This window comes from Balaenoptera musculus, chromosome 6, assembly GCF_009873245.2.
Source record: "Balaenoptera musculus isolate JJ_BM4_2016_0621 chromosome 6, mBalMus1.pri.v3, whole genome shotgun sequence".
Lineage (NCBI taxonomy): Eukaryota > Metazoa > Chordata > Mammalia > Artiodactyla > Balaenopteridae > Balaenoptera > Balaenoptera musculus.
The window spans coordinates 62,792,827-62,804,920 of NC_045790.1; the positions used below are offsets into that span (position 1 = coordinate 62,792,827).

The following is a 12,094-nucleotide window of genomic DNA, read 5'->3' on the forward strand; positions in this document are numbered from 1 at the left end:
CTGGGAAAAGTCACGCGGAGGATGGTTCCATCCATACACTTGGCAAAATATCACTCGGTGCTCTCCCATCCGAACCTCAGAACGGCGCGCATAGTTTCAACAAAGCAAACAGAAAAGGGAAAGGTTATATATTTCTTCTACTGCAGGGATGAATTTGCTGCAGGAATCAGCATTTTTTCTTTTGAAATCAGATTGATTGGGCTGCGCTCCCAACCGCCAGAGGTAGTGAATATTTTCAGCTGGGTTTGTGGAAACCGCTCCCTCGCTCGTGGATCTTAAAGAATCCTACAGGATGTCAGCTGCCCCCAAAACTGAGGAGTGAGCCTTTAATCTTTAGTTTGTGATGGCGGCCTAGGAAATGCCCATTTCCCAGGTCCCGTGACCTTCTGAGGCAGGTGCCCCTGCTCCACCCTGTATCGCCCACATTCCAGGAGTCCCTGACCCCGCCTCCACGCCACTGCCCATCACCTCCCCGATTTTGCCCTTCCAATCCCCGCAGTGTTTTCCCTGTTGGACATTTCAGCTCCATTCTTCCAGGAACACAGCCTTTTTCTTTTTTTTCTTTTTCCCTTTCTTTCTTTTTTTTAAATAAGTCTGACTATCTTGCCAAGGAGCATAGGGGTGAGAAAAGGGGAAAAGACCTCTTATTTTTTAGTGACAGCTTTGAGAGTGAGATTGAATGAACGCCTCAGTAAATTACTCTCCCATGCTCCTTCCATTTTCTACCCTCAGTCTTTGGTGAGTTTTCTCAAAAGCTCCTGCTTGAAATATTTGAACGAACTGCTAGGTTATATATACTTACCTTATTTTTTATCTCCGTTATCCATAGGTAATGTTTCTTGGTTTACATTATTTCTTCATTACTTTTTCTTTTGTTCCCATGCAAAAGACAGATTGGCTAAAATGAGCAAGTCTGGAATTTGGATGTGTGTTACTCTCCCATGAGTCTGTTTATAAGCTTTACCATTCCTTTCCCCAGATCCTTCCCTAATATGTGTATTTCATAGGTGTTATAAATGATTAGTCTTGTAAGTACTTATTTTCCCTAATGTATTAAAAAGGATGCATGTGGGGCAGGTGAACTTTTTTCAGAGGTTAACTCCACAGTCATTAAGTGGACAGAGTCCCTTGTTGCCTTCTAAGGCAAGGGTCTATAAAACCAAGCCTTGCAGTTCTTCCTTTATAAAAGCTCTTGAAATCTGTTCCTTCTTTTCGTTTCCTGCTGTCAGCACATTGGTCTGGACCCATGTGACTCTCTGCTTAGGGTTCTTAACCTACTGCTGCTCCTGCCTGTAGCAGATCCTGCCAGTAGCCTGTCCGTATCAGCCACCCTTTTCTATTCTGCACACTGCCCCCACCCCATTGCCAGCAGGTGCATTTATGTCTGTTTCTCCAATGCTACCAGATGGCATTTTGATGGTTCTGGGGAACCTCGAATCCCCGCCCCCAGGAGCAGCCCTCAACCAGTGACTGCTGGGAGCTCATGTATAAACACCTCAGCTCCTGCATCCCTTGGGTGGGATACCTCTGAGTTGTATGTTCTACACGGGCTCCCAGAGTCCCCCAACAAGACTAATCTCCAGTTATCCACAATGATAAATTACTTGACAATGAATACTTTACTGTCTGCCTACTGTTCCCCATCTCTCTCCCCCAGTCCCATGTTGGTATGTCCTGGCACCACCCCCAAAATCAGTTATTTTCACTTGAATCTTGGTTTTAAGGTTGACTTCTGGAGGAACTCATTCTAAGACATTGCCTCTCATGTCAACCCCCACTAAACAGTCATGTTATATTGAACTTTCTTTAAAAGTTCAAGGAGATTAAAAAACAAAAACTTTGTAAACATCACCATCTCCACTCAGAAATTATTGGCAACTTCCAGTGGATAAAGTACAGATGGTCTTAGCCTATGGCTTAAGATTCTATATCATGTGGCTTTTTTCTACCTTCTGTAATCCTGTCTCCTACAACTTCCTTCCACTCAAAATGGAGGTTCCAACCATTCCCAGAGGGCACAATGCTCGTCTTGACCCCCAAGCATCTGCCGGTACTATTCCCACCACCTGAGCCCCACGCCTTGCTGCTTCAGTGTATCTGAGGCCACCAACCATCAGGACCGTTGTCCTCTTTGTGGATCTTTTTGCTGAACACACCATAACTTTGGCACTTTGCCTTTACTTCTTTATTCTGATATTTACCATATTTTTCTTTATTCCTCTCCTGGCCTCCCACCTAACTGTGAACCCCTCCTAGGGAAGTTAAACCACTTTCTGTCTTTAGGACCTAGAATGTAGGTTTACAAACACTAGGTGAGGAGACAAAATTCATACTCTGCCATTTATTAAATGTGTGACTGAGCAATATATATATCATCTCTTTGAACTTGTTTCTGTATTAGTGATATATCGGTAATGTAACACTACATATAGTTGTGATGATTTGAGTGACATAATACATATGAAAAGTGCTCTCGAAACTATCCAACGGTATCTAGTTAGTCATGATTAAGTGGTTGGCAAATAATTCTTTCTGCTGCTGCTGAAAGTGGGAATGATAAAGTTACGTAAGACAAGCAGCTCCCTAGAGATAAAGAATGAGTATCAGGAAAAATCAGCAAAAAAATATGTATCATTACATTGAGTTTTATTGAACCAGTTCATGGGCAATAAGGTAGCATGATTCTATCTACCTCACATATTCATTAATCCTACAGAAGTTTATTGTTTCGATGTCAGATCATTTTTCTCCCCTGCTCAAAACCCTCAGACGGCTCTTCTTTTTCACTCAGAATAAAACCCAAAGTCCTTAAAATGGCCTAAAAACCCTTTCACCACCTGCCAACCAGCCCCGCCCTCCTCCTGAACTTGTTTCCCGTTACTCCTCTCCCTGGCCGATTCCAGCCTCCTTGGCCTGCCCCCGTTCCTCAAAGACATAGTCATGTGGGGTCCTGACTCCTGCCTTGGGTCCTTTGCTCCAGCTCTTTCCTCTGCCTGGAAGGCTCCTTTCCCAGATGCATGTTTGGCGAACTCCCAACCTCCCCAGATTTCTCCTCAAACCTCTCCTTAGTGACACCTACTCTGACCACTACTCTGACCACCCTATTTGATATTATAACCGGTTCCCCCACTCTGGTTCTCTCTTTACCCAGCCCTATTCTTTTTACTATAGTACTTCTCATGTATCCTACAGTGCCTTTATATAGTGTTTGTTATTTTTTGGTGTTTATTATCAGCAAGTCTTAGTTTTGTTGACTAATATATATCCCAAGTGCCTAGAACAGTGCCTGGGACGGAATAGCCACTGAATAAATATAGTTGCTGAATTTGTTGACTCAAGTTCTTACTACGTGCCCACAAATAAATAAGCTCCAATCCTTATACTTCTGCAATTATAGTTTAACAATGACACCCATTTCACAAATGTGATCGACAACTGAATATGTACCAGGCAATCTGCAAGGCCCTAGAGATACTGCAGCAAACAGAGGACAGTTTCCCTGCTTTCACACAGCTAATCCTTGTGAAATGATATGATGTTGTAAAAATTCAGGTGTTAATATAGGTGAAATACTCAGCCACCAAATTAAAAATTCCATTAAAAATTAAAAATTGTTATTTTCACGTCCCTGTCTTGTGGACAGAACACCAAGAGCACCCGGCCTTGCACATACTAAACCTCAGCAATAAAGTGTATTAAGACAAACACTGGACTGTGTACTCCCCAACAACCTAACGTCTACTTTCAACGCGAAGTCATGTTTTGATTCAATAGTTTATGTAATTTATTGTCCAAGGAGCTATTTTTTTGGAAGACCTATTGCTTTGAGTTGCTAAATACTAGATAATAGGTTAAAGAGTATATGGTAGAAATTTATCTTGTCCCCCTAAATATAGGAAAGACATAAGGTTAGGCTTCTAAAGCCCTGGTGATGGTTCTGGTTTTTGTCCTGGTCTTGACACTAAACCAGTCATATGACAGTGCCAGGCAGAGTGTGCACTGCTCGGGTCTTCCTTCAGGAGAGAACTTGCTGCAGGAGGTGAGAGGTGGGGTTAGCTGAAGGCCTCCAGCTCTCAGACCTTCGGCATCCACCACAGTGTCCAAACCAAGGCCACAGGCTTCCGGGGCTGCTCCAAGCCAACGACAGAACGTGGCTGCGATGCAAGAGCCAGGCCATCCCTGCCCAACTCGGGACTCTTCTAACAGCCAGTTTTTGCTTTGAGTCTCCACACCAGCCTGGCCAAAGCATTCTCAGAGCTGTTCTCTGGGGCTCTTCCTGTACAATCCTTCCTTCCCGCACTGCAGTCCGAGGCCCTTCCTCTTACCCCGCTTCCTCTTCCCTTTATCTTTTACAGGCTATTCCCTGCATAAATCTTATGTTTCTAACTCTGCTTTTGCTTCCCAGAAAACTTGAAATAACACCACTGGTACCAGGAGTGGTTCCAGAAAGCTGGCAAGAAGATGGGGTTGGAGACGGGATCACTCACCACAGGCTGGTGAAGAGGACCCCAATCCAAGTGGTAAGTGGGGCACAGCTAGTCCTTGGCACAGATGGTTGTTCAACTACTAAAAACAATCACCACTGATGAGCAGGTGGTCCCCTGGTGGAGAGGAATGCCCTTGCCAGGGCAGCGGTTCAGGCATTTGAAGGTTATGGGGGGCTTCCGTGTATCTAAGGGGAGTGGAGTTGGAGGACTCCCTGCAGAGTGACGGTGAGGACTGGAAACAGATAGTTAAAGGCGAGTGGAGGAAGCAGAGGCATCTCTGGTCACTTGCAAAGAGGCTCCTGTCACTTGCGGGAGAGGACAACGTGAAGAGCAAGCCCAAGATTCCAGAGTCACGGGTCTCCAGAACCTTTAAAATGCTTAGCCAAAGGCAGCCTGTTACACTGAGGCCAGTGGCCCACTTGGGAGAACTTGAGACCCTGAGCTATGGGATGGGGACATGAGCGGGTCCCCCCAGTTTTGCTCTGCTGACTGCCCTGAACATGCAGAGCTTGCAGAGGTGGCCACACTGCCTCGTAAAGATCCACACTCTGCTTGAGCAGGAAGACACTGCAGAGGCCTCTCCCTGCAAGGCAAACCTGCTCCCTGAAGCCCTGCTCTCAGGAGCTGCCCCCGCCGCCTCTCCTGGCTGCCAGGCCAGTAACTAGGGTTAAGTCCAGCATAGCCCAGCAGAGGACATGCTGGGCCTGATGAAGGAGAAGAGAAACTACCCCCCTCCCATGGGACCAGCACGAGTTGGCCAGCATACAACTGTCAGGGGAGAAGGCTACCCAGGGACTGGGTTAGGGTGCTTGACCAAGGGGCTGGAAGGTAAGAGTGAACAAGCGGGAAAACTCTGACTTGGGGTCACTTTCTTGGGACATGGGATTTAATGAGGACCCTGGGGGAATGGGGCAAACACTATGTTTTTACTCAAATCACAGAGCAGAGGTGAAATGCCTGAGTTACCACAGCAGATGGTAAAATAGGATGGAAAAAACAGATGGAAAATCGGATCAGAAACAGTTCACACTCCTTGGAATGAACAACAATATTCATTTACAGTTTTGCACCAGGGCTATGTTAGCTCGCCCACCTTCTGTCTTAATATAGTCCAAAGAGATCTGGACCATCTGGACATCCCGCAGAACATCACACTGATGCATTACATTTGTAAAATAAAGACATGGCTAGCATGCTAGAGACCTTGGTAAGAAGCATGTGTTCAAGAAGGTGGGAAATAAACTCTACAGAGTTTCAGGGACAGGCCACTTCAGTAAAGTTTTCAGGAATCCTAAAAAGCTAGGACTAAAAAAAAAGGAGGTACACATTTTTAGGGTCAGGGGCATGTCAGGATATCCCTCCAAAGTAAAGACATGTTGTTGCCTCTTGGATTCCCTATTACAAACAAAGAAGTATAGTATCTGGGGGGCCTCTTCAGGTTCTGGAGGCCAAATAGTCCACACCTGGGAATCTTGCTCTGGTCCATGCGCTGGAGGGTGTGGAAGGCTGCCACCTTTGAGTGGCGCCTGGGTCAGGAAGGAGCTGTGCAGCAGGTCTAGGCTGTAGTGAAAGCAGCCTCTCCACTTAGAGCAGAACATGGGGCAGACCCTGTGGCGTGGGAAGCGTCAGTGGTGAGAAAAGATGCAAGCACAGAGTTCATGGTAAGCCCAAGTAGGAGGATCATAACACAGGGCCTTGGGGTTCTTTAGCAAGGCCTTGCCATCTGTAATGGAGAATTATGTGCATCTGAAGAAATAGCTCCTAGCATGTTACTGAGCCCTCATAGAGACAGAGTGCTTGATGATAGTGTACCAATGACCATCCACCCACAACTGCCCGTTAGGAGGTGGGTTCTGTCTCTCCTGTCAATGCATAAAGTGAAAAGGGCCCAGCAACAATCCATTATAATGTGGAAATGGTATATCAGGGACTGAACCCAAGTAAAACCAGAGGGCATGAGTCAGCTGCACGAATAGAAAACCCAGACCTCCATATCACCCACGTGATTACACCAGCCCCGCTTCCTCGTCTCTCCCCGATGGCCACAGAGCTGGGTGCCTTACAAATAGCTGATGGAGGAGAAAGCCCAAGCACAGTTTACAGATGAGTTGGCTAGGCTTGGGGGTGCAAACTGAAACTAAATAGTAGCATTACAACCTCATTCAGGCTGAAAGACAGCAGAGGGGGAGAATCTTCCTAATGGGCAAGCAGTGCTCCTGGTCATCCAATTTATGTGGAAGGAGAAGTGGCCCAAGGTGAGAACATGTAGAAATTCCTATCATTGGCCAATGCCCCAACCAGCTGGTCAGGGACCTGGAAGGAAAAGGACAATGGGAAACAAGGAGGTCCAGGGTAGAGGCAGATGGGAGTGGACACAGCAAGTGACAATTTTCACATTGTTAATACCCATCAAAAGGCATCCACAATAAACACTGGACAACCAAGAAGACAAAAACGACTCGGCCAGTTGACATTAGTGAGCTTGCAGCACTGGGCACTCTAGAGCTGGCCTGATGGGTACATGAACAGAGAGGCCACAATGGCAGAGACGGAGGCTACACATGGGCCCAACAGCATGAACTTCCACTTAACCAAAGCCAATCTAACTAGTGATTCCTCTGAATGTAGAACCTGCCAGCAACAGAAACCAGTGCTGAGCCCCTGATATGGCACTGTTTCCCAGAGACCAACAGGCCACCTGCTGGAAAGTTGATGACGCTGGGCTCCTTTTATTCTGGAATGGCCAGCTGTTTCTCCTTATAGGGATAGAGTCCTATTCCAAGTATGGACTCGCCTTTCCTGCCCAAGAGCCTCAGCCAGCACCACTATCCAGAAGCTAAGAAGTGCCTGATCCATGGTCATGGAAAACTACACAACATGGCATCTGAATAGGGAACACACTTCACAACAAGAGAGGTCATGTGATCCACAGGACATATCACATACTGCACCATCCAGAGACAGCCGACCTGACAGAGCTTTGCATTGGCTTTCTAAAGGTGCAGTTGAAGCACCAGCTTAGAGGCCATAATCTGCAAAAATGGGATGCTATCTTCCAGAATGCAGAATAAATAAATCTAAATCAGAGATCTCTATATAGTGCTGTAAGAAGAAGACTCCATAGGCCTGAGACCTAAGGAGCAGAAGCAGGAATGGCCCCACTTGCCATCATTGTAAATGGCCCTCTGGGGCCATTTGTGTTCCTGTTCTTACAGCTCTGGGCTCTGCAGAGTTCGAGGTCTTTGTCTCAAAGGGGACATATTCTTGGCAGAGGACAGAGCCAGAGTTCCCCTGAACTATGGCTGCTACCTGGACATTTTGGACTCACTGTGTCCAGGACCAACAGTGAGGAGTCACTGTGTTGGCAGGAGTGATGAACTCTCATCAGGAGGAGGAGACGGGGACGTGTGGGATCGCTGTAGAGCCCAGGCGATCCACTTAGGTGCCTCTCGGTACTCCCTAGCCCCCATTATATCTGTAAGCAGACCTCTGTAGTAGTCCTTGCCTTACAAGGGTATGATTACCAGAGTCTCAGAACCCTCAATTAAAAGATCTTCTTTACCACCTCCTTCTCCCTTTGTCCCTCCCTTCACAGGTGTCAGATCAGTATTAGATCAGTATTATGGTCTGAGGCTTCCCTCTTAGTCCTGTTCCCTCTATCCTTGCCTTTCACAGGCTTTCCCCCCAATAAATGTCTTGGCCTTCTAATTCTATCTTGGCGTCTGTTTCGTGGAGAATTCAAACTGACATAATGGGCTTAGGAGTTGGCTAATCTTTTCTCCATCTTAAAAGTAGGAGGAAAGTTGGGTAGGGACGTAGAGCTAGACATCATTGTAAGCCCTGACTTAACCTGTCTATAGTTTTTAAAAGTAAAATGGCAGAAATAGTTTAAAAATTATTAATTTATTAATAAGCTTGGTTATCAAGTCTTTATTGCTCAGAAATCAAGGAAATCACAAGCCAAAACCAGTCACTAGTTTCCAAAGGAAATACCTCTTATAAAGCCCGAAAACAAAAATTTAATGAAAACTTAAACCAAAAAACGTGTTAATTGTTCTCATCCTCGCTAAAACCTGGGGCCGGTACATTTTGCTTGAGGAGTTTTGTTTTACCATAGTGCACTGTTAATGCTCCATGTATAAGTGATAACTCGTGGGCTTTAAGTGATATTAACTAATCTTTGACATGATCTTTCATTAAAGGTGGTATTTTATACTACAGTCAGATACACTTTCGTTTTGATGGTCTGATTTTTCTTTCTGTGGCTCCTGTGGGTGTCACCAAAGAAAGTAAAATTCGGACAAGGTCAATTTTATGTTTACTAGACAGTAACTAGAACATTCTAAATGCACAATTAATGTTTAGACTATATTTGTGCACTTTTCAGCAAATGTATTGAAAAACATAATACACTCTACTCAGAAGCAGTTCTTTTTTACTAAATGAAAATGTGTTGGCAACTGCTCCGTTTCCATGGATTTATGATTCTAATAGGTCCTGAAAATAAAACCCAATCTTTGCCAAAATCTCACTTATGCTTTATATCAATAACATGCCCTTTATCCCTGCTTATGCATTTGGGAAACAGAGAAACTACACCAATTAGTTAAAAATCCATTAGTTAGAACTCTAAACTGATCTGGAGGGAGGGGAGATGTGTGGGAGCTGACACCTAACACTTTATTTTTATGAAAAAGAAAAATTGTACAAAATCATGATGAATTGAAAAAAAAGTGAATATTTTCCAGAATACATTTGGAAGTGTATAGTTCAAATTTAAACCATTTTCAATATCTAATGATGTTAAATCACTGCAGGAGACCTCAAGCAACAAGAGAGATAGTTATGTCCAAAACATTCTACTTACAGAAACAAGTGCACTATACATTTAATTCTCTAATTCTAGTGACTGCAAAAGGATTAAACAGGGTTTAATCCTCAGTTAACTGTAAAATCAAATCAAATCACCAACTTGAACTCCATTCCCTAAATAAGCAACTCTTAATTTTAGCTGCACCTTAGCATGTTCTGGGGGAACTTTCCAAATTCTCAATGCCCAGGTCCCACTTCAGACTAATTAAATCAGAATTACTGTGGTGGTTGTTGCTGTTTTTTAATCCACAGGTGATGTGTGGCCAAGATTGAGATCCACTACCTTGGATACTACAATTATTTTAAGTTTAAGCTTACTACAGTTATTTTAAGTTTTAAACCAGTTTAAATGACAAACCTCTACTGTTGGATGAAAGCATATTTGCCAAGTTACCTTTAATTTTACTAGAGTGCTGGAAAAAGAATGAACTCCAAATGCCTGGTTAACATTATGTCTGATGGTCTTCCAATCCTGGGGGTGGCCATGTGACTGAGTTCTAGGTGCTTAAATAGAAGGGGAACCCTGCCAGGTCTTTTCCCTCTGAGATAAAAGGATAGCGCCCTACTGGGGGGAAAAAAGTGGATTTCATCTTTTCTCCATTCTCCTAGCCCTGAACTCTGATATAAATCTGGAAACTGAGAAGTACGTCTTGCAGTCAGAAAACAATAGTGAAATAAGACAGAGAAAAACAAATACTGTGTGATCTCACTTATATGTGGAATCTCAAAAAACCGGAATTCATAAAAACAGAGAACAGGTTGGTGGTTGTCAGAGGCGGGGGGATCAAGCGTAGGGGAAATGGGTGAAGGTGGTCCAAAGGTACAAACGAAAAAGGAAAGAATGAAAGCAGCTTGGGTCTGTGATGACACTGTTGAGCCACTGAACTACAGCAACCAATCGCCTTCAGAATTTTTGTGGGGGGAAGAAAATTATCGATTAAGCCACTATTAGCTGAACTTTCCATTACTTGCAACCAAAATAATTTCTAATGGATACACCTTGGCGTGCGCTCTCTCTCTCCCCCTCCACCCCAAGATACAAATCACTAAACATTTACTATTAGCTGATAACTTTATCGGCTTTTGGGTCACACAGCAACCCCAAAAGGTAAGTGCTGTTATTCCCATTTTACATATGCAGAAACTGAGGCCCATACAAATTAGTTATCTTGTCCGTGGTCACATATTCCTTGGATTTTAAGCCAGGTTCTTTTGATTCCAATGCCAATGCTCTTAATTATGTTGCTATAAACCTCTTGCATGTGTACAGGTCTGGTTGTCCTGATAAATTGCATGCCATATCATTTAGGAAGAGCATTTTATGCTTCTAGGAATACATATAACGTTCAACATTTAGAGCATTAAATATTTGAAGAATTAACGGGCTTAACTTGGTCAAATGTAAAATTATAGAAAACTTTTGTTGGTGGTGGTGGTGGTCTGCGAAACCACAAGATACTTCTAACTCCAAACAAATAAAACACTCAAGTCAGTCTTGTCAACTTTTTGACAGCACAGATTTGATAAATAACACCATAAATAATAATCTAGGACTTAGGTATGTGACAACCTTTTTTCTCCCTGGTGAGAAGGCAGAAGAGTATTAGAGTTTGATGTATATGTTTAAGACAGCTACATGGATGAGTCTCAGAGGATATGGGGTGCTGAAAATACAAATGAATCTCTTCCAGGTAGGGTGTATATGTTAAGATTTTGTTGTTGTTATTATTATTAGCACATACCATACTATTTGCCTAATAGGTGCTGCTGATGGACCTCCTGCCATCCCTGTTCTGTATTCTCTCCTTTTGAGCTTTCACTGGAGAACTAATGAATTAGAGAAAGCAGTCCAGAGTCAGTCACGTTGAGTTTGGAGTCAGACTCACTGGATCAGAAATACTGAATGTTTCCCCTTTGTCCATAACATGAGGGGGAAAGGCATACTTAACTGTTCTTACGAGACTTAAATGAGCTTATCCAAACATAATACTTAAGGCAGACAATAAGTACTTGTCAACGGTCTGTGTGCTGAAGAGTGGGATAGGTGTCTGGGAAGTAATGATGGCCCCCGCTCTCAAGAAGCGTAGTCTAGTGAATCATCAGTCTCAAGCCTAATGCCTTAAGAGGCGGGAAGCCATGTGATTTAGAAGACAGTAAAATCTGATGCTTGACACCCCTGGGATCAAGTCCCATTCCTCAACTTTCCGAGTGGCCCTCCAAAAGATTTGTCTGTGTACCAACCTGCAGAAGCTATGAAAGTGAGCTTATTCGGGAAAAGGATCTTTGCAGATGTGATTAAGTAAGGACCTCCAAATGAGATCATCCTTGATTACCCTGATGGGCCCTAAATCCAATGACAAGTGTCTTTATAAAACGTAGAAGAGGGGAAGACATAGAAGAGAAAGCCGTGTGAAGACAGAGGCAGAGGCTGAAGTCATGCAGCCCAAGCCAAGTAACTCCTGGAACCACCAGAAGCTGAAAGGGGCAAAGAATGCTCCCCTAGAGCCTTCAGAGAGTGCACAACCTCGCTCCCAGCATGATTTCCGACTTCCAACCTCCAGAACTGTTAGAGAATAAATTCTGTTGTTTGACCAGACCAGGTTTGTGGTGTTTCTTCATCTGTAAAAAGGGGATAACATCCTAACTAGTCTCATTTCCTGAAATGTTAAGTGGGGTAACTGCAGTCTGGAGGAACGCGCAGACGTTTAAAACGGCAAACGTTTATTGAGCGCTTG

General features: G+C 44.0%; 1 protein-coding gene across 1 annotated transcript in view; it reads left to right on the forward strand.

The window, feature by feature from the left end:
• Positions 1-4,470: 4,470 nt before the first annotated feature.
• The window catches only part of PUM3 (pumilio RNA binding family member 3), a 48,445-nt gene continuing 40,821 nt past the window's right edge, over positions 4,471-12,094 (forward strand). Inside the window, exon 1 of the mRNA XM_036855605.1 lies at positions 4,471-4,520. The gene's annotated coding sequence lies outside the window, so the exon portion shown is untranslated. The remainder of the gene's footprint in view (positions 4,521-12,094) is intronic.